This window comes from Spinacia oleracea, chromosome 4 (assembly GCF_020520425.1).
Source record: "Spinacia oleracea cultivar Varoflay chromosome 4, BTI_SOV_V1, whole genome shotgun sequence".
NCBI classification, from domain to species: Eukaryota; Viridiplantae; Streptophyta; class Magnoliopsida; order Caryophyllales; family Amaranthaceae; genus Spinacia; species Spinacia oleracea.
In genome coordinates this window covers 134,790,663-134,814,625 of record NC_079490.1, presented here as the reverse complement: position 1 = coordinate 134,814,625, position 23,963 = coordinate 134,790,663, and the positions used below count along the sequence as shown (strand labels likewise).

The following is a 23,963-nucleotide window of genomic DNA, read 5'->3' as shown; positions in this document are numbered from 1 at the left end:
TTATAATACAAAAATTCATTCTTCGGTCGAAGATATTTAACTTAAACTAAATATTTTGGCTTAATTATTATTGTGTTAATTTTTTTGAATTAGAGAATAGAAAAAAATCCTTTGATTCTTTAAAAATATTATAAATATTTACTATGTATTAGTTATTCTATTATTCATGTGATAATATTAATCTTTGATTAATGGTATAAACGAGCAAAATCGAGTATTATCAGGCTTGGTGCCCTCGTGGGCACATTTCTTTTTGGTGTGTCCGGTGTTCATTTAACTTAGACAAGGTCAAGCTCAAATCCAAGTTTTCAGCCGAATTTATTTGATTATTTTAAAAAAGAAATCTATATATTTATTCTGCATGTGAAAATATATAACTTTGATTAGGGTGATCAAACCCGAGCTCTAGCTTTCAATCAATTTCAAAAATTTGTTGAAACTCAGTTTGTTAAGGAGATTTTGTGATCTAAACGGCGTTTATTAGTCAAACCTAATTCATAATCGAGCTTTTTTCATAAGAGTTTTTTCTTAAACAAGTGTTTTTTTATAAACAAACTATATGCTTTTAAGATCTTTAACATTTAAAATTTCCACAAGAAAAGTTATAATCATGTATAAATTACATTACAATACTTTATTAGATAACCGGTTTAAATTCCCATTAAGTGTATCGTTATTTGACGCCCGCGTACGTTAAAATCGCCCGCATTATTTATATAAAAGGACAGTTCTACCCCCTTTTATTTTCCTTTCAAACTGCCACCCCTTCTCCGACAGGCCACCAAATTTTTCCAGCGAGCCTCTTGTCATCTTCACCACCATCTCCCTCACCCTCACCACCATCTTCCTGTCTATCACTGATAGACTAATTAATATAAAATATTATTTCCATGATCTTCTATTGATAATTGAGAGCTAAATATATACAAGAATTTGGTGTAACTGAATAATTCTTGCCGTGATTCTAGTCCTAATTGTCTACACAAATGGAATGAAATATGTTTGCTAATATGCAGTATAATATTTGCCTTGATTCTAGGACTAATTAATATATTTGCTAATTACAAAGAAATTTACGTTGACTATTATGTAGTCTATCAATCGCCATCTCCATCCCCCTTCAACCTTCACCTTCGAAAATTGCGGCCTTCAACCATGGTCTACCACACGGAAAATGGAGCCGCCGGGGGTGAGCCGCGCACGGTCTTTGCTTGATGGTCATGGAAGCGAAGCAATTCCCGTGCGTGGCTGACATGTTCGCCAAGCAATGATCGTGCGCGATCGTGCCATATACCTGTGTTCCATGGCCCGAGCACAGCTTTTGCGGGGCTCCTTGGCCGCCGCGCAAAGGCTGTGCGCCGGCGACACGGTGCTCGTGCACCAGATCTGCACGGCCACCGTATCGCCGGCGCACAGCCTTTGCGCGGCGGACATGGAACCCCCCGCAAAAGCCGTGCGCGGCGTTTAAATTCTTTTAAAAAAAATTAAATTAAATTCACACTATACCTTACGGATTACGCAGTGGCGGTAATGAAGGAGGATGCGGCGGATTGGCGACAAAGGAGGACGAAAGAGGTGAAAAGGGAGGACGAAGGGGAGGCGACAAGAGGGTCGAAAACGGAGACCTTGAATTCCGATGGTAGGGAGTTTTTGTGGCCGGAGTTTTTGTGAGGGTGAGGGTGAGGGTGAGGGTGACAGTAATGGTGGCCTGGTGGGGAAGGAGGGTGGGGGTGAGTTTTTTTTATAAAGGGTAAAATCGTACTTTACCGTAACAAATGCGGGCGTTATTAACGAATTAGGGCATCGATTAAAAATCCCCTAAATTAATCATATTGTATTTTGTGTCTCATACTCCTTGACATCATAGATTCAATTGTGAAATTAACCTATAATCCTCGATGTCATAGACTCGGTTGTTGAATGTCTTAATTCATTTTATACTTTACTGTTGGTCAATTACTACTTCATAACATGATAATTAATTTATGGAAAATTTGATCATGTACATAAATAAATGAACTTGTTCAACAAAAAATAAAGAAGTTGTTGATGAATGTAAATGAGTACAAATATGTACATGTTCAAGCTCATTTATTAATTAAACGAGTTAAAATTGTTCAAACTCGACTCGTTTATTAAACCAATGAACATGAACGAGCTTTATTCGAGCCCAAGTCCAAGCCTAAATAGTGGGTTACTGTTCATTTACACCTACTTCAAACATCTTTAGGTTTGAAATTTTGAGAAAAATATTATTTATATGCGGGTTTTTTTTTAATTCGTTTCGTATAGTTTTATACGAGAAGGTTCAAGCTTTTCAAAATGAAACTATGGGTCTGTTTGGTTCACCTGGATTTATTTTAAATTAACTTATCTAAACTTGTATGAACTTAACTGAACTCACTTTTTTTACTTATTTTATCTGATCTCATTTTAACTTAATTATTAAAATTATCAGAATTTATTTTAGTTATAAATTGTACTAGGATAACCCTTATTTTTCTAAACTTACTTGAATTTCTTGTTCTTGAAATAAGGTGAACAAAACACGAACTTGTTTTAATTAAAAATAACTTATTTTTGTTAAATGGAAAGAAACTTACTTCCTCCGTTTTGGAAATATCGCACCATGGTTAACTTTTACTCTTCTAACACATCACTTTGACTCTTAATATTTCAAACTGTGTATAAGCAAAATTATTAAAAATTAATATTCAGAAAATATATATCGATATGAATCTAAAATGACCTCACATGACTACAATTTTCTTACGTACAAATCACAAAAAAAATGGCCAAAGCCGTAGTGTGAATAGTGTAAAAAATAAAATGGTGCGATATTTCCAGAACGGAGGAAGTATTTTTGTTTAACATATCTAAATTTATTTTTTCTGAACTTAAATTTTCTAGGATAAGTAGAAAAACATAGCCTAAATTTTTATTTTATTTTTGAGAGGAAAACTAATTCATTTATAAAGAGTCATACGACATTTACAAGAGAAATATAGATCTAACAAATACATGACAAATTGAATCAAATAAAGGGTTCCTTCATCAAAACTACGGTCGTTGAATAGATCTTGCACTATAAAACGTCTCCTGTGTATAACGCTGGAACATGCTGCTTTTTCAGATAGAGGATCTAACGATTTGTTGTAGCCGCGAGGACGATTTTCACTTGATTCATCTGAATGTATTCGAAAAAATGATATATGTTGTGATCCCGCATAAAACTTTATCAACGGACCAATTTTACATAAATCTACTAAGAGTGAACGACAAACTAAACATACTAAAAATAATTCCACCATAGAGAGACTAACAGACAAGGACGAACTCCGCCCATATGGTGAAAATTTATTGAATTTAAGAAACAATAGCTGAATTAAATGAATACAAAGGGTCGGAAATAGCCTAATTTGCGAAGAAAGTAGACTATTTCCGGCCTGCGACGGTCAAGAAAATAAACCCTAAGAAAAAGAGAGAGGGAGAGAAAGGGGCAAGAGAACATACCCTAAATTAATGTTCAAAGCTAAGGGGTATTTTATTTGTGGAAATATGCAGATGTGGAAAAGATTTTTTGGCACTATTTATTTCAAATTATTTTGACTTATCTTAGAAAAAACAAGTCCATATACGTTCATAGAAGATAAGACTTATTAAATTTAATAGACAAATAAGTTCTTTTCAGGAAGACTAAGTTTTTTTAGCAAAAACAAGTAAAAAAAGTACTTCACATAGATTTAGATAAGTTAGTTTAAGTCAAATTCAGGTGAATCAGCTCAAAAAAAAATCTCATGTTTGTTTGTGGGGATTGGAATTAAAAATATGGCAATGGAATTGAAAATATTAGCTTCTATTCTCGGGCCATATGTATTTGGGAATGAAAGTTTGGGGATCAGATGGAGGGATCATGATAGAGTTTACGAAAGTACGACAAGACACAAACTGACACGACAAAGCTTTTGTTTAAAGCATGATAAGTCCAAGAGGATGTGTAGGTTTGGTGATGTCTGATTCGCCCTTTTAATTTTTGTTGTCAAGGGTAGAGGTGTCAAAGGGTCACCGAGGGGATTCTGGGTTGGCCCATGACAGTTCGGGTCTATTCAGTACGGGTCAAATTCAGATCAAAAGTTTCCGGGATCAGATCGAGTTTGGGTCGGGTCTATTCAGTTCGAGTCATTTTCGGGTCAAATGTTATTAGGTTCGAGTCAATTCTGGGTCCGGTCAAGTTCAGTTCGGGTCATAAACGAACCAGGTGAAACCGTGTCGAGTTCAAAACAGGTTTGGTCGGGTCAAACTCGGTCGGGTAGACTTTGAGTCAGGTGATTTCAGTTTGGAAATATTCAAGTTGGGTCAATTCAGTACCATGTCGATTTCGGTTTGGATCATTTTAGTTAGGTCTCTGGTTGGTTCGGTTTCAGCCTAGATCAATTCAAATCATTATCGATTTATTTTTTCATTCTATTTCTAATTAAGTTTAAGTTAGCTTCTGTCAAAAGAAAGGTTGGAATTTATTTGAATATAGGACATCATTAAGTTGCGATGCATCAACATAAACATGTAATCACTAGTAATAACTTTATTCTAATAAATAATCAAGGGGTGTGTGTTGCACAAGTTGTTTTAAGAAATGGTAAGAATTGGAGATTTAAGATGACTCATAATAGCAACATAAAGTCTCGACTAGTATATTATAACTATATAAATATATTATTCTACAAATGTACAACTTTATAACTCTATTTCCACTAGGTAAGACATTGCTTGAAACTAAAACTCTATGTGTATAGGGAGAGGTAGGAGAATTGTGCTTGTGATAGAGGTGAAAGGGAAAATGTGTTTCATGAAAGTGAACATCCCTAGAGACAAAAAAATTGTTTGTGTCAAGTTCTAAGACCTTGTAGCCCTTCTTTGAAGTTGAGTATCCCATAAAAACACATGGTGTAGCTCTATTATTCAACTTAGTTCTGCCTACTCTAGATGTAGACACATAGTAGAGACAGCCAAAAGTTCTTAGGTGAGACAAATCAGTAACTTTGTTGTACAATCTGAAATATGGAGAATCAAGATTGATGGATTGCAAAGGCATCCTATTGATCAAGTAGGCCGCACATAGTACACACTCACCCCAAAACCTGACTAGTACCTTAGATTGAATATACAATGCCCTTGTTGTTTCTAAAAGGTGTTTGTGTTTTCTCTCAACCACTCTATTTTGTTGTAGTGTATCACTACAACTAGTTTGGTTTGGGATTCCAATCTTTAGACATAACTTCTTCATTTCTCCTTCACACAATTCTTTAGCATTGTCAAATCTAATGCATTTAACCATGACTCCAAACTGAGTCTGAACCATGTTAAGGAAATCAGTCATGACACTAACAGAATCATTCTTATTTCTTAGTAAATGTATCCAAGTACATCTGATGTAGTAATCTACAATGGTCAAGAATGTTAGGTTATGATACATATGACAATTCATAAATCATGCGGAAAAACCATAAAGCCAGGAAAACATATTATTTACACATAATCATTTAGCATAGTTTAGATGCATACTCTTTGTTGCGTGCCTTCCCTAGCTGCGCCCGAACCGAACAAGAACAAGTCTTTAGGACTCCAAGTGTCGTCCCTCCGTAGATAGTCCACAGCACGTCCGGATCCGCCTTAAGATTGACCAACTAGAATCGCCCTTAAGGTACTATTATTTTCGGCACTTTATAGGCAAATGTGTGACTGAATTTTTCTCTCAAAAACTCACTTTGAATACTTTTAAACTTATTATAAATTGTGAGCCCTAGCCTCATATTTATAGGGGTATGGAAAGGGAATCGAAATCCTATTCAGATACAAATTAATTAAACCTAGAATCCTACAAGAACTCTAATTTAATTAATTTATCAAATAGAATTAAAAATTTAATCATTAACCGAACTCTGCATGTTTTAGGAAACGTGCACGAACACAAACACTTGCACACACACGCACGGCAGCCACGATGGGCCCCCATGCGTGCGCGCGAGCAGCAGCCCACGCAGCGCCCGCGCGCGCTGCGCGCTGCGCGTGCTGTGCGCGCTGTGCGCGCTGCGCAGCCTGCTGGGCCTGGCCTTGCGCTGGGCCTGGCGAGGCTGTTTGTGCGGCGCGCTTGGCTTGCTGGGCGATGGCCTGGCTTCGTGCTGGGCCTCGTCCGGCAGGCCTCGTCCGATGCTTATTCGTACGATGCGCTTCCGATTAAATTTTCCGATTCCGGAATTCATTTCCGATACGAACAATATTTAATATTTCCGATTCCGGAATTAATTTCCGTTTCGAACAAATATTTAATATTTCCGTTTCCGGAATTATTTTCCGATTCCGGTAATATTTCCGATTCTGACAATATTTCCGTTTCCGGCAATATTTCCGATTCTGGCAATATTTCCATTTCCGATAATATTTTCCGATACGTACCATGTTTCCGTTTCCGGCAACATCTACGACTTGGATAATATTTATATTTCCGATACGATCCATATTTCCGTTTCCGGCAATATCATCGTTTCCGGAGTATTCATTTCTTGCCTGTGACGATCTTAGCTCCCACTGAAACCAAGATCCGTCGGTTCCGAATATTCATAGATGGAGTATTTAATGCCATTAAATACTTGATCCGTTTACGTACTATTTGTGTGACCCTACGGGTTCAGTCAAGAGTAAGCTGTGGATTAATATCATTAATTCCACTTGAACTGAAGCGGCCTCTAGCTAGGCATTCAGCTCACTTGATCTCACTGAATTATTAACTTGTTAATTAATACTGAACCGCATTTATTAGACTTAACATAGAATGCATACTTGGACCAAGGGCATTATTTCCTTCAGTCTCCCACTTGTCCTTAGGGACAAGTGTGCATTTCCTAATTCCTTTGTCGCTCGATGCTTGCTCTTGAACATAAGGTAAGAGTTGTCATCCTTATTACGTCCAGAGGTGTTCCTCGGTTTCAGAGTTCAACTGATCAAATAAACAGATAATCATAGCCTATGATTCATCCGAGCACGGCCATGCATTTCACAGTTTCTAGCTCTCCGAGTGGCCTTGTACAACTTTTAAGCATCTCATCCCGATTTATGGGAGGACAATCCCAATCTTGCGATCTTGAGATTAGACTTCGTTTGATAGGTGATTACCTGAGCGTTGCCTTTATAGCCTCCTTTTACGGTGCGACGGTTGGTCAACGTCAAAGCAACCAGTTCTCAAACAAGTAATCTCAAATCACTCAGGTATTGAGGATTTAGTGTCTAATAATTTAATGAAATTTACTTATGACAGATTTTCATCTCTTACAGTAAAGTTTCATAGGTCTTGTCCGATACTAGTCTTCCCAAAGTAAGTATCTATGCAAATGATTATGACATTGCCATGTCCACATAGTTCAAAAAACAGAACTACTAGTCATCTTGCATTCTAATCGTCTAACGTTTTCTATGCGTCCAATTTTATAGAAAACTCCGATTAGGGACCATTTTCAACCTTTGACATTCAAGTTCACTTGATAGACATTTCTTAGTCACAGGACTGGTCCTGACAGTCTATCTTGAATATATCGTCAAATTGAAGGGACTCATCATTTAATAAACCATAAATTAAATGGAAAAATGAATTCATTTCATTTATTGTGAATGATTAACCAATAATGTTTTACAAAGATTTAAACTCTAAAACTTTTAAAACATTAAACAGAGACATCAAAGCCATTCTCCAATATGCTTGATTCCCATAGCTGCAGTGTGCGAGTTGTGCTTCGCCTGCGGCAGAGGTTTAGTTAATGGATCTGATATGTTGTCATCAGTTCCAATTTTGCTTATCTCGACTTCTTTTCTTTCAACGAACTCTCGTAGAAGGTGAAATCTACGAAGTACATGCTTGACTCTCTGGTGGTGTCTAGGCTCTTTTGCCTGTGCAATAGCTCCGTTATTATCACAATACAGGGCTATTGGTCCTTTAATGGAGGGGACTACACCAAGTTCTCCTATGAACTTCCTTAGCCATATAGCTTCCTTTCCTGCTTCATGTGCAGCAATGTACTCCGCTTCAGTTGTAGAATCCGCAATGGTGCTTTGCTTAGCACTTTTCCAGCTTACTGCTCCTCCGTTGAGGCAGAAGACAAACCCAGACTGTGATCTAAAATCATCTTTGTCGGTTTGGAAACTTGCGTCCGTATAGCCTTTAACAATTAATTCATCATCTCCACCATAGACCAGGAAGTCATCTTTGTGCCTTTTCAGGTACTTCAGAATATTCTTGGCAGCAGTCCAATGCGCCTCTCCTGGGTCTGACTGGTATCTGCTCGTAGCACTGAGTGCGTACGCAACATCCGGGCGTGTACATATCATAGCATACATTATTGAACCAATCAATGATGCATATGGAATCCCATTCATTCGTCTACGCTCATCAAGTGTTTTTGGGCACTGAGTCTTGCTTAGAGTCATTCCATGAGACATGGGTAGGTAGCCTCGCTTGGAGTCCGCCATCTTGAACCTATCAAGCACCTTATTGATATAAGTGCTTTGACTAAGTCCAATCATCTTTTTAGATCTATCTCTGTAAATCTTGATGCCCAATATGTACTGTGCTTCTCCTAGATCCTTCATCGAAAAACATTTCCCAAGCCAAATCTTGACAGAGTTCAACATAGGAATGTCATTTCCGATAAGCAATATGTCGTCGACATATAATACTAGGAAAGCAATTTTGCTCCCACTGACCTTCTTGTATACACAAGATTCGTCCGCGTTCTTGATGAAACCAAAGTCACTGACTGCTTCATCAAAACGTATATTCCAGCTCCTGGATGCCTGCTTCAATCCGTAGATTGACTTCTTTAGCTTGCATACCTTTTTAGCATTCTTTGGATCCTCAAAACCTTCAGGCTGTGTCATAAACACAATTTCTGTTAAAACGCCGTTTAAGAAAGCAGTTTTGACATCCATCTGCCATATTTCGTAATCGTAATATGCAGCGATTGCTAACATTATTCGAATAGACTTTAGCATTGCAACTGGTGAAAAGGTTTCATCGTAATCCACACCGTGGACTTGCCTGTAACCTTTTGCGACCAATCTAGCTTTGAAAACTTCAAGTTTCCCATCCTTGTCCTTTTTCAGTTTGAAAACCCATTTGCTTCCAATGGCTTGGTAGCCATCTGGCAAATCGACCAAATCCCATACTTGGTTTTCAGACATGGAGTCTAATTCAGATTGCATGGCTTCTTGCCACTGCTTGGAGCTAGGGCTCGTCATAGCTTGTTTGTAAGTCGCAGGTTCATCACTTTCAAGTAATAGAACGTCATAGCTCTCGTTTGTCAAAATACCTAAGTACCTTTCTGGTTGAGATCTATATCTTTGCGATCTACGCGGGGTAACATTTCTAGATTGACCATGATTCTCACCAGATTCTTCTAAAGATCTCTGAGTTTCATCCTGAATGTCATCTTGAGCATTCTCTAGAGTTTGTTGTTCGACTCGAATTTCTTCGAGGTCTACTTTTCTCCCACTTGTCATTTTGGAAATGTGATCCTTCTCCAAAAAGACACCATCTCGAGCAACAAACACCTTGTTCTCAGATGTATTGTAGAAGTAATACCCCTTTGTTTCCTTTGGATAGCCCACAAGGATACATTTGTCAGATTTTGGATGAAGTTTGTCTGAAATTAATCGTTTGACGTATACTTCACATCCCCAAATCTTAAGAAAAGACACATTTGGAGGCTTTCCAAACCATAATTCGTATGGAGTCTTTTCGACAGCTTTAGACGGAGCTCTATTTATAGTGAGTGCAGCTGTATTTAGTGCATGTCCCCAAAATTCTAATGGAAGTTCGGCCTGACCCATCATTGACCTGACCATGTCTAGCAAGGTTCTGTTCCTCCGTTCCGACACACCGTTCCATTGTGGTGTTCCAGGAGGAGTCAATTCTGATAGAATTCCACATTCTTTCAGATGGTCATCAAATTCATAGCTCAGATATTCACCGCCTCTATCAGACCGCAGTGCCTTAATCTTCTTGCCTAATTGATTCTCTACTTCACTCTGAAATTCCTTGAATTTGTCAAAGGATTCAGACTTATGCTTCATTAGGTAGACATAACCATACCTACTGAAGTCATCAGTGAAAGTGATAAAGTAGCTGAAACCACCTCTAGCATTTGTACTCATTGGTCCACATACATCTGTATGGATTAAACCCAATAGTTCATTTGCTCTTTCTCCAACTTTAGAGAAAGGTTGCTTTGTCATTTTGCCAAGTAAACATGATTCGCATTTACCATAATCCTCTAAGTCAAATGGTTCTAGAATTCCTTCTCTTTGAAGTCTTTCTAAGCGTTTCAAGTTTATATGGCCTAATCGACAATGCCACAGATAGGTGAGATCTGAATCATCCTTTTTGGCCTTTTTGGTATTTATGTTATATACTTGTTTGTCGTGATCTAGTAAATAAAGTCCATTGACTAATCTAGCAGATCCATAAAACATCTCTTTAAAATAAAACGAACAACTATTGTCTTTTATTAAAAAGGAAAATCCCTTAGCATCTAAGCAAGAAACTGAAATGATGTTTTTAGTAAGACTTGGAACATGGAAACATTCTTCCAGTTCCAAAACTAGCCCGGAGGGCAACGCCAAATAGTAAGTTCCTACAGCTAATGCAGCAATCCGTGCTCCATTTCCCACTCGTAGGTCGACTTCACCCTTGCTTAACTTTCTACTTCTTCTTAGTCCCTGTGGATTGGAACATAAGTGTGAGCCACAACCTGTATCTAATACCCAAGAAGTTGAATTAGCAAGTATACAGTCTATAACGAAAATACCTGAAGATGGAACGACTGTTCCGTTCTTCTGATCTTCCTTTAGCTTCAAGCAATCTCTCTTCCAATGCCCCTTCTTCTTGCAGTAGAAGCATTCGGATTCAGAAGTGGGTTGACTGACCTTCCTCTTTGCAGATTTGGCGCCAGTTTGCTTAGTTGGGCTGGCCTTGTTGCCACCTTTCTTAGCATTCCTCTTCTTTCCAGATTTCTTGAACTTGCCCCCACGCACCATAAGCACATCCTGCTTATCACTTTTGAGCGTCTTTTCAGCGGTCTTCAGCATACCGTGAAGCTCAGTGAGCGTTTTGTCCAGACTATTCATACTGTAGTTCAGTTTGAACTGATCATACCCGCTATGAAGAGAATGGAGGATGGTGTCTATAGCCATTTCCTGAGAAAATTGCTGATCCAGCCGACTCATATTCTCAATGAGTCCAATCATTTTGAGAACATGTGGACTTACGGGCTCGCCTTTCTTAAGCTTGGTCTCAAGAATTTGCCTATGAGTCTCGAATCTTTCGACTCGAGCCAGATCTTGGAACATGTTCTTCAACTCACTGATGATTGTGAAAGCATCTGAGTTGATGAACGTTTTCTGCAGATCCGCACTCATGGTGGCGAGCATTAGACATTTCACATCCTTGTTGGCATCAATCCAACGATTGAGGGCTGCCTGAGTGACCCCGTCGCCTGCAGCTTCGGGCATCGCCTCATCTAGGACATACTCCTTTTCTTCCTGCATAAGAACTATTTGCAAGTTCCTTTGCCAGTCAAGGAAGTTTTTCCCGTTCAACTTCTCCTTTTCGAGAATTGATCGAATGTTGAATGAATTGTTGTTTGCCATATTAAAAACTACAATTGAAAAGAATAAACAAATAAATAACCATTCACAGTTTCTCTTAATAAACTTAAATTCTAGCATACATGCATAATTCAATGTTTATTAAGCATTTTATTCAAATTATGTGTTCCGGCAGGTGTGAATAAAATGATTCCAAGATCCTAAAATCATTGAAGAACTAAGCACAGTTTGTCGACTTAATCCTAGAACATCTTAGGTAAGCAAAAGCCTTTTGCTAATAGTCTAGAAACTATTCTTGGTTGATAGGTACGTCTAAGAACTTATTAGGTAAACCTATCGAATTTGCCACGACATAAAAGGACTCCTTACTTATATCGTTGAGTTTCACCAAAACTAACATGTACTCACAATTATTTGTGTACCTTGCCCCTTTAGGACCAATAAGTAACACCTCGCTGAGCGAAAACTATTACTAGATTGATGTAAAGGATATCCAAGCAAGTGTATATTTTGGCATGGCACCTTTTAACTCAATTTTTAAGTTTGGAACTTAAGGCTCTTACTATGTTGGTTAGATTTTAAGTGAACTAAAATCCTTAATCATGCAACATAATCAAGCTTTTGATCTCATGCATTTTAAGACATATTTAAAACAATAAATAACTTAAAACATGCATAAGATATTTGTGATCTAGTATGGCCCGACTTCATCTTGAAGCTTTGACTTCAAAGTCCGTCTTGAAAATCTCCGTGGGAGGCACCATTTTCTTCAAATAGGATAAGCTATAACTAATTACAACTATTTGATGGTTCGCAGACCATATTTGAATTGAAAAATAACTTTGGTACTTTAGACCAATTACATTCAAATTAATGGTACGCAGACCATATTTTCTATCCTATTTGGGCCATACTAGTCACTTCATAACCTGCAAAACAGTACATATACAATATATACCATTCACCCATTCATTATCATGAATGGCCCACATAGCTGGTTAGTAAAACACATTATGCATCACGTAAACATTTGCAGCAATTAATCAAGGGCACCAATAATCTACCAATTATTCAGTCCTTATTAATTCTAATCAAGTTGTTTTAACCTTAAGGATTTGTAGACCTAATCAAGAGTTTATGACTAAAAAGCGCTCCCACTTAAACCAATAAATTCATATGCTTTACTAATTTTAAACATAAAAATGTATTTCTAGTCTAACCGGAAACATACAAATTTAATTAAAATTTAAAGCTCATATAAACTTATAATTGAATCCAAAAAATTTAATTTAATTTCAGTCGTATTTAAATTAATTCATGATTTTAATTTTAGTAAAATAATTAGAATAAATAAAATTTATTATAATTACAATATTCAAAATTAAAATCCAAGAAAATAATTTAAATTATTAATTTTAAAATTAATTAAAATTACGTGAACTGGAATTTTCAAATTAAACATTCAAAACGATCTTTAATCGTAACGCAAACACCCTACGCGTTGCACGCCCATGGGCCGCACGCACACAGCCATTGCTGGCCATGTGCGCGTAGCCCATGCGCTCGTCGCATAGCTGCTGCATCCCCATCGCAAGCCTCCGCACGCATTGGTGCTCGCTGCACGCGCCAGCGCTCATCGCACGCGAGCTATCGCTCGCAGTGCGCGCGCGACATCGCTCGCTGGGCGCGCGAGCCATCGCTCGCTGGGCGCGCGACATCGCTCGCTGGGCGCGCGAGCCATCGCTCGCTGGGCGCGCGACATCGCTCGCTGGGCGCGCGACATCGCTCGATGTGCGCGCGAGCAATGCTGGGCGCAGCGCTCGTGGCACGCGAGCTTGCGCTCGCTGCGCGCGAGGCTGCGCGCTCTTGTGCGAGGCAGCGCGCGTTGTGGCGCAGCTCGCTTGCTGCCCACACGCGACTGCCTTGGCTCGCCCTTCGCCCATGCCCATTCGTCCATTGCTCGTGGCACACGACACAAGGCAGGGCTGCTGCCTTGTGCTCGTGCACTACGCCCTTGCTCATTGCATTCGTGCCGCACGGGCGACGAGCTCCCTTGCTCGTCGTCGCATGCCCGCATTATACAACACCCCTTAAGGGTAACACGAAGCGTCCATTGCTTCGTGCGTGCAAGTTTTATGAACGAATCGCATAAAAATTTAAAATTTATATTTAAAATTAATGACAAATTAATAAATAATATTAATTTCATAATTTTAGGGCGAAAAAATCGAAAATTTATTATCCAATTGATTTCCGATTGTTATGGATTCAAGTCTAGGTCATAAAAATTTAAAATTTATCATAAATTTACAATTTTTATGGTGGTTTTTAATCATAGGTTTCTAATTAAATTACAATTAATTATGAAAATCAAATTAATTCTAAATTATTCTAATTTTCAACAAATTAATCATAATTACAAATTAGATTGCATAATTAACAAGACTAGGCATTCAAACTTGTTAAACATATGCAGTAGGTCAATCAAAAATTCAAGATTTATCAACAAGAATCGCAAATATTTAATTTAACATCTTAAATTTACGAAATTTTGCATTCGAAAAACTAAAACCTTCGAAAAGTCATAGTTAGGCATCGAATTTGAGAATTATAAGTTCGGCAGAAAAATACTTTTTTTGTCAAAATTTTAGAATGCCTTTTACATGCGGAATTGACACAAAAATCACTCAATTCGGATGAGTAACGAAGAAACTGCCGAAAAACTGCGTACGTATAATTAAATAAACGCAATTTGCAATTAATTAACAATTACGAAAATTAATCACCCCTTTTAATTCTTGCAAATTTGTAATATTTAACCATGTTTATGCAATTTAGATTATGAAAATAATAAGGGGCTCTGATACCACTGTTAGGTTATGATACATATGACAATTCATAAATCATGCGGAAAAACCATAAAGCCAGGAAAACATATTATTTACACATAATCATTTAGCATAGTTTAGATGCATACTCTTTGTTGCGTGCCTTCCCTAGCTGCGCCCGAACCGAACAAGAACAAGTCTTTAGGACTCCAAGTGTCGTCCCTCCGTAGATAGTCCACAGCACGTCCGGATCCGCCTTAAGATTGACCAACTAGAATCGCCCTTAAGGTACTATTATTTTCGGCACTTTATAGGCAAATGTGTGACTGAATTTTTCTCTCAAAAACTCACTTTGAATACTTTTAAACTTATTATAAATTGTGAGCCCTAGCCTCATATTTATAGGGGTATGGAAAGGGAATCGAAATCCTATTCAGATACAAATTAATTAAACCTAGAATCCTACAAGAACTCTAATTTAATTAATTTACACTACGACAGAAAATGCTTTTAATAGCGCTTAATAATGCTTTTAACAGCGCTTCTTGAAGCGCTGTTGATGGCTCCGCTATTAAAAGTAAAAGGTACCTTTAATAGCGCTTTTCAAAAGCGCTTTCATATGTAAGATTAGGATAATTCAAATGTTTCTTTCATAGCACATTATAAGCGCTATTAAAGAAACACTATTAAAATTTGGCGCCCTTTTTAAATTATTTTCTATAGTGGATGTATATGAAACGCTATCAAAGGTTTATATATATATATATATATAATATACCTGAAAAATATATATATATATATATATATATATATATATATATATATATATATATATATATATATATATATATATATATATATATATATATATATATATATATATATATATATATATATATATATATATATATATATATATATATATATATAATATACCTGAAAAATATATTAATTTTTTTTGCCATAAATAACACCATATATTGAAGAATAGTAAATAGTTCAAAATTAATTTCCAAACCTCAATTAAAAGAATTTTTGCAATTGTCACCCTAATAAAACCAATTACATAGATCTAAACTAAAACTCTAAACATAAAACTACGTAAAATACATTAATCAGTAGAGGCTTAGGTTTGTTGGTTCCTTCAACAAAACCTAGCAATTATACAATTGTTGAACAACATGGGGCACCCGTTCGGTTCTTACTTCTCCAATCTGCTCTTTGTCATAACTTGGAAACTGACAATCTGAAAAGTACTGCAAAACAATGGGGTATAAGAATTCATACATAAGGAAAAAAACCAGAAAGAATTAGTATTACCATAAACATTAAGTGCTATACATTAAGTGAATTTGTGAGTTCTTTGCACTAACGATGGATGAAAGTCCCAACATACGTTCACAGCAGAAGCGAGTCCATAACCGAACAAAGAGTGCATGATAGAAGTAAAATATGTAAATTTTATTCATCTAAAAGCTCATGGTATGCAGATATCGCCCAGGGATAGCATAAGCTGACCATAACAACTCAGGAAAAAAAATTAACAATGCTAGAAAGGAGGGTTATACCATGTTTATCCATTTATCAAAACCTAATAAGCTGCTTGTGCAGATTGAGAAAATGCTTAGAGGCAGAAGTTCTGATGTAAGAAATTGACTTATTTGACCTTAAACTTAACAATATTTGCAGTGCTTTGGTATTTGCGTAATGTACAGAAAATAATTTTGATAAAGTAGAATCCTTGCTTCTTTCACTTTCTGTGAAGTATCAGCTTTACGATACAATATTTATAATGAACTTCTTAAGATAAGAGCAAAGCAACACTACTGAATTAATGGAGTTATAGAATAAGATGCTAAAATTGGGCTTTGCACCTAATGGGTTGACTTGCAAGTACGTGCTTCAGGGACTAGTATTTAATATTGTTATTAAGGACAAGGGTAGTTTTCAATTCTACAATCAGTTACAATAGATAAAATGATGATGATTGTGGTTGCTTGATTTTAACAATGCTAGCCTAGTGTACCACCCTGAACCTAGATCTGCTAACTAAATACAGAATGCCGATATGCAGAACTGGGCAGAATGCAAAATATGGGGCACCAATCTACAGATATGCAGAAAATGAATGGAAAATACAACTGAGTTCAGCTATTAAGGCTAGTTATCATAATCTTTGCAAGTGTCTGAAAAATACACCGCAAAACTAAGTTCAGATTTGCAAAAACAAAAAAGTTCAGCAAAAAAGACTTACAACTTCGGGAATTTGAAGTCGCTTGTGTGAGATTATCTCCTTCATGAATCTCATCACATAATATCCACAATCTATGTAATATTCTTGGCAAGGACACTACAAAAAAAAAACCCAAAGGTCGGTAAACATACATTTTAAGATTAAACTAATAAAATAATATATAAAATGCTTACTAGTATTTTTAGCCATTTTGTGTTCATTTTCAACTTTGTGGCAAGCTCCGTTTCACTTATTCCAATTAACTTGAAATTTGAGCCCCTTATTCCTTGCTCGAACACCTTTACTCATTCTAATGGCTCCACAACCTTTTTCTTCTTTTCCTTTCTTTGGGAGGGAAACAAATTCAGTGTTATGCTGCTGTGACGAAGTCATTGATCTGAGAAAAAACAAGTGAAACTTTAATGTAAGTACAAAAGAAAGGTTAGGTTATCAAAATAAAAAAAGTATTGCAGCCTGCTGGAGTCAATAGGTTTTCAAATTTGTGTTCTTTCCCTCTGTTTAGACCAAATTTTAAGGGAGCGATATAGACCAAATTTAGAAAGAGCTGATACAGAATTTAAGATATGATTAAAGGTCAAAAGGTAAATGATTTGTCAAGAAACGAACTTAACTCAAGCACTATTATACCTTAATCAAGCTAAATTCAGGAGCTTAACTCGAAAATTGTCAAGAAGAAGGTTGCTGATAAAATAGTCACTGGTGAAAATGGAGGTAAAGATAGTAATAAGTTGGAGGATAGGGTTATTGAGCCAATGGGTGTAAACTCAGAAACTGCTGGTCAGCAAGACGCATCACCTGCAGGTGTCACTAGTGTCAAATTTTTTACCAGAAAGAAAGTAGCAAAGAAGTTGTCCGAAACTGATGTTGTTGTGAAAGAATTGGACAAAGAATTTGGTGTCAAAAGCGATAAGAATCCGAACTCTACTGAAGATAAACCGGAGGTGAAACCAGATACAACGGGTGTTAACGTGGTGCAGGATGCTCCTGTAAAAAGACTAGTCAAAAGGAAAATCATCAAGACGGTACCGAAAAAGAAGGGCGCTGGTGGAGTAGTAGCCAATAGTGAGAACAAGACTGTTATGCAGAGCCAGGATGGAAACATGAACAATTGTGGAGAGTTAAGTGATAACGTAGGTGATGCTAAGGTAGATGAAGACAAGGCAAGTGTTGGTGGAAACTTAGTTAAATGTGCTCCTAAAACAACCCCTGGAGTAGAAGGTTCTCAGAAGCATGATGATACGGTGTTATCTAGTAAAGTTGAGAAGAGTACTTACAAAGTTAAAGGAAAGGAAAAAGAGATTTTTGATGAGAATAGAGATTCTGACATTAAAAATGCTCCTATGAAGGATATTCAAGCTGATAGCAAGGGTACATCAAAGGGAAAGGCAAAGGAGAAGAAGAGGAAGGAAAAGGATTAAAAAAATGAACCAAGAAGCAAATCAAGCAAATATACGGAATATGACTGGTAAACAAAACAAACTTGATAGTGAAAAAACAACATATGTATTCAATACTTCAATGTATTCATTTCTGACTTGGTAACTAGAAAATATATTTTTCAACATAATACCAAATTTTAGCATAAATAACGAAGTTTAACTTGTTCCAAATGCAATTAAGGTCGTGTACCTATGTTACTGATATACTTACAAGCTTGAAACCCCAAGTTTTGAGGTCTTGACAGTAGCTACCTGCTTGTAAGAATGCTAGCCACCGTTTCAGAGTAACACAAGTAATAGTATATATGTATGATAGTAGTTCACTCAATGAACAAATAACGGTGATAAATCACAACATATCAATTCATACTGTATCAGTAGTCAGAATGTGCAGGATAATTAGCAAGACCAACAGATCAGTATTCACAGCATATCAACATTCATAGCAACATATCAGTAGATTAGTATTCGAAGCAGCATATCAGTAGATCGGTATTCAAATTAAAGCATCATATTAGTAGACCAGTATGCACAGAAAGTAATCAATTAGCAGCAGATTAGTAGATCAATATTCAGAGCAGGCAAGAGTAGCAGGTCAGATGAGTATCCACTATTGATTCATAGTCACATACAGAAACAGAACCGCAAAAAGCAAGTTTAGAACTTTATGGTCCCGCCCCGTCAACTTCATTACAGTAAGACAAGAAAAGAATCGAAACTCACACTTAAGAGAACAATATATTATACAGGTCATGGCATCAATCTCATCAACAACCAACCAAAAGTCCCCGATCGACTCTAATTACATGATGAACAAATTTTCTGAAATTGAATTCTAAGCTCTTTCCTAAAGGAGAATTGTGCATCAAGAGTCGTCAAAGGAGAAATGAGACTAGTATGATAAAGTGATAAACATCCTAAAAAATACAGAGTATCTCAGTTCCAGTTGGTATAAGATTTTCGTAAAAATGAAATAGTGAGCTACTGCAGTTTCCTAGAACTCCAGAAAACAAAAAAACAAATTATTACTCCATCAGCAAACCTCATTAACTTGACACAAGTGCTTTGTCATCAATCTAAAAATGAGTTTTTCTTCCATTAATATAGGCTATTGTGCACTAATCTCATAATAATTCAGCAAAAAAGTAATACTCTAGTGCAATTCTGAAATCAAATAATTCAACAACCCATTATCAAAATAAAGAATTAGAACCTAATTACAATCTAAATACTCACTGCCTACGTATTTTAATTCAGAGGAACAAAAACCTAAAACCCATAATTAAACAAATCCTAATTGAATCTAAACCCTCTTCCCCACAAAACCAATTCAAGAAATTTAATTAAAAATAATCCCACACTAGAACGCAAATTTAAAAAAACAGACATAAATCAACAGAATTCCGCAAATCTTATGGATGGATTACCTTGAAATTCGATTTGGCCGTGAGAAGAACCGCCTGGCAAAGGAAACGCCGCCCCCTGAAGAAAATCACAACCACCGTACATCGCCGTCGTGTGAAGAACTTTGTTAGGCTAGTTTCACCGTCTATTGAGAGTATTGAAGATTGAGGTTTGAGGTTTGAGGTTTGAGGTTTGCAGAGTGAAGAAATCGAAGGACGGAAGAAAGTCAGTCGGTTTTCCTCTTAATTTTAATAGGGGTTTTTTTTCCTAAAATTTTAATAGGGGTTTTTTAAGAAGCCCTATAATAAAGTGTTAATACGATAGCGCACATAATTTAAGCACTATGATAAGTGCCCGTATGACAGCGTTTTTTTAATAAGCGCTATAAAATATTATTTTTTATACTTTTGATAGCGGAATAGGCAAAAGCGCTATTAAAATAACGCTATTAAATGACATTTTTGTAGTAGTGTTATCAAATAGAATTAGGAATTTAATCATTAACCGAACTCTGCATGTTTTAGGAAACGTGCACGAACACAAACACTTGCACACACACGCACGGCAGCCACGATGGGCCCCCATGCGTGCGCGCGAGCAGCAGCCCACGCAGCGCCCGCGCGCGCTGCGCGCTGCGCGTGCTGTGCGCGCTGTGCGCGCTGCGCAGCCTGCTGGGCCTGGCCTTGCGCTGGGCCTGGCGAGGCTGTTTGTGCGGCGCGCTTGGCTTGCTGGGCGATGGCCTGGCTTCGTGCTGGGCCTCGTCCGGCAGGCCTCGTCCGATGCTTATTCGTACGATGCGCTTCCGATTAAATTTTCCGATTCCGGAATTCATTTCCGATACGAACAATATTTAATATTTCCGATTCCGGAATTAATTTCCGTTTCGAACAAATATTTAATATTTCCGTTTCCGGAATTATTTTCCGATTCCGGTAATATTTCCGATTCTGACAATATTTCCGTTTCCGGCAATATTTCCGATTCTGGCAATATTTCCATTTCCGATAATATTTTCCGATACGTACCATGTTTCCGTTTCCGGCAACATCTACGACTTGGATAATATTTATATTTCCGATACGATCCATATTTCCGTTTCCGGCAATATCATCGTTTCCGGAGTATTCATTTCTTGCCTGTGACGATCTTAGCTCCCACTGAAACCAAGATCCGTCGGTTCCGAATATTCATAGATGGAGTATTTAATGCCATTAAATACTTCATCCGTTTACGTACTATTTGTGTGACCCTACGGGTTCAGTCAAGAGTAAGCTGTGGATTAATATCATTAATTCCACTTGAACTGAAGCGGCCTCTAGCTAGGCATTCAGCTCACTTGATCTCACTGAATTATTAACTTGTTAATTAATACTGAACCGCATTTATTAGACTTAACATAGAATGCATACTTGGACCAAGGGCATTATTTCCTTCAAAGAATTGATTACATCCAGAAGGTGTCTTTACAGAATGAGGACCCCATACATCAAGGTGGATCAATTCAAAGGGAGCAGTAGTTTTGATACTACTATGAGGAAAATTAACCCTGGTTTGTTTTGATGCAGGACACACTTGACAAATTGTATCCTGTAGACAACAAGTCACCTCACATCTAGGATTTATTAAATTTAATTGGCTAAAAGGAAAGTGTCCTAATCTTAAGCGCAAAAGTTTAGCATTGTCTACAGAATTAGAACAAACTACATTACAAACATGTGCATGTGTAGAATTATTCCTTTCCTGATGTTGTTCTGCCACATTGTAAAGACCTGACCTCACATCACCAAGAGAAATTGAATTCCCTTTCTGACAACAAACAAAACACTTGTCATGAGTAAAAGGATTTCACACTTCAAATCCTGGCACAACTTGTGGACAGATATCAGGTTGTACTTGAAATTTGGAACATATAAGACATTCTGTAGGATTATGTCAGCATTTAAAACCACTGAACCAACATGTGACACGGGAATTCTACTGCCATGAGGTATGGTGATATAAGTGTTCTATATATCAATTGGTTTGTAGGTAGAGAATTGAGACAAATCATGACATAAATTGTCTGATGCACCACTATCTAGTAACCACTTATACTTAGGTTGAGAGAGTAAACATATATTACCTGCCATCATAGCTAGGTTAGGTTGACTTCCAGAGATCTGTTGATGCTGCTTAGCTAGCATATCCATGAGTTGTTGGTATTGCCCTGCTGTAATTGTAGGATTAGAAGTAGTCTGTTGCATTCCTGACACTTCACCATCAGAATTAGTACTAGAAGATAATGCAACTACTTTGGTGTCCCTGGAACCTTTGAAACCTGGTGGATAACCATAAATCTTGAAACACCTATCCACATTGTGTCCTTTTATCTGACAGTGTGCACAAAAATAACTAGAGCCTGGTCTACCATATATGTTTGTAGTGCCTGTTTTTTGAAAGCCATGTTGAAAACCAGTTTGTTGTGTTTTGAATGTCTTGTTATTGTTGTTGTTCCAATTGTCTCCACCAAAACGTCTCTTTTCTGCTGCAAAAGCCAGTGTCTCCACCTGATTGCTAGCCTGAGAGATTTCTGTGTGCCTCTCTTCTTGAGCAAAGAGCATGTATGCCTCTGATACTTTGGGTAAAGTTGGCACCATCAATACATTCCCTTTGATAGTAGCAAAATGATTAGTGAGCTTCATCATAAACTACATGACCATTTTTTCTTGTTGCCTTTGAAAAATTTCCTTAGTAACATTACAGGTGCAGTTGTTACAAGTGAAATATGGTAAAGGATGAGCTTCTTTAATTGCATCCCAAACTGACTTGATTTCTGTAAAGAATTCTGAAATACTCTTGTCTCCTTGACTTATTTCAGCCAACTTTTGTTCAAGTGAATAAATCTGATCCAAGGATGCAAAGTCAAACCTCTCTTCCAAATCAGTCCAAACATCTCTAGCAGACTTTAAAAACATCACACTCTTAGCAATTTTCTCATCTAGATTACCTAAAATCAAAGAGCATACCAATCATTGCACATTTCCCAAGCCTTACACTCGACTGATCCAAGATCTGGTTTGTTGTAGCTGCCATCAATAAAATCGATTTTGTTCTTTGCTGACAAAGCCAGGAGCATAGATCTCTTCCAGCCAGTAAAGCCTTCACCATTGAACTTGAATGTAAATAGTTGCGTAGAGTTTGCATCTGATGGATGAATGTAATAGATGCTAACAGGATCTTGATTAGGAGGAAGCACAGAATTGTGCCTCGAAGCATTTGGATTGAACTCGAAAGGTTCAATAGCCATTTTTAAAGAGAAATTTTGATCAAAAGAATCAGCAGAGAAAAAATTCAGAAGATAGTTGATCAAACAACCAACAGCATACACCAGAAAATCAACTCAACAATTTGCAGAATTAGTCAATAGAATTCAGGAACAATCTGTAGAAGATTATTGAAAAAATTCAGGAAGAATTTGTGGAATTTCAGAAAAAGTGAGCCAAGAATATTTGATTCTGCTCCGATACCATGATAAAATATGCTGAAGTATGAGCACGATTGATGAAACAGAAAAGAGAGAGAGAGAGAGAGAGAGAGAGAGAGAGAGAGAGAGAGAGAGAGAGAGAGAGAGAGAGAGAGAGAGAGAGAGAGAGAGCCAAGAATATTTGATTATGCTCCGATACCATGATAAAATATGCTGAAGTATGAGCACGATTGATGAAACAGAAGAGAGAGAGAGAGAGAGAGAGAGAGAGAGAGAAAGAGAGAGAGAGAGAGAATGTGATCAGATTGTATTGATGATTTGATGAAAGAATCAATAATAATAATTATTACAATGATGCTGCCTTTTATAGCTTAGTACATATTCTAGAAGCAACCAAAATCTGTTATAACAAACCTCGTAGAAATAAGGGAAGAATAATAACAAACTGCCAGCATGTAAGCTGACTTAAGACTTGAGGCATCATGGATTGTACTGAAGTATAAAGATGACAAGTAAGCAATATGGTCAAGCTTAACACATTTGGACAAATCGGTGTCCGGTGAAGTTAAGGTCGGGTCAAACTGGTGTCGAGTGGAGTTTGGGTGGAATCCAATCGGTAACAGGTGGAGTTCGGGTCGGATCAAACTGTTTACGGGTGGAGTTTAGATCGGGGTGAAACTGGTGTTGGGTAGAGTCAAGCCGGTTACAGATCAGGTTAGGGTCATGAATTTTCCGGGTCAAACCAATTTAATTAGAGTTTAAAACATATGTCTTTTTCAGGTCGGATCAACTTCTGACACCTCTTTCAAGGGCCTTAAGGCAAGATGCTCGGTATTTAACGGGTCTATCCAAGCCCAAGTCATGCAGGCTCAGATGGAGTATCAACTTGCTACTTGGAACTTGGAAGTTGGAAGTAGGAACCA

General features: G+C 37.3%; 1 long non-coding RNA gene across 1 annotated transcript; it reads right to left on the bottom strand.

Annotated features, from left to right (window-relative positions):
- Positions 1–15,443: 15,443 nt before the first annotated feature.
- LOC130460082 (uncharacterized) lies at positions 15,444–19,855 on the bottom strand. Its single transcript, XR_008919989.1, has 4 exons — positions 19,601–19,855; positions 16,908–17,110; positions 16,735–16,830; positions 15,444–15,736 (listed from the first exon to the last, which is right to left on the bottom strand). It is a non-coding gene; the product is annotated as an uncharacterized lncRNA (long non-coding RNA).
- Between the last annotated feature and the right edge of the window lie 4,108 nt (positions 19,856–23,963).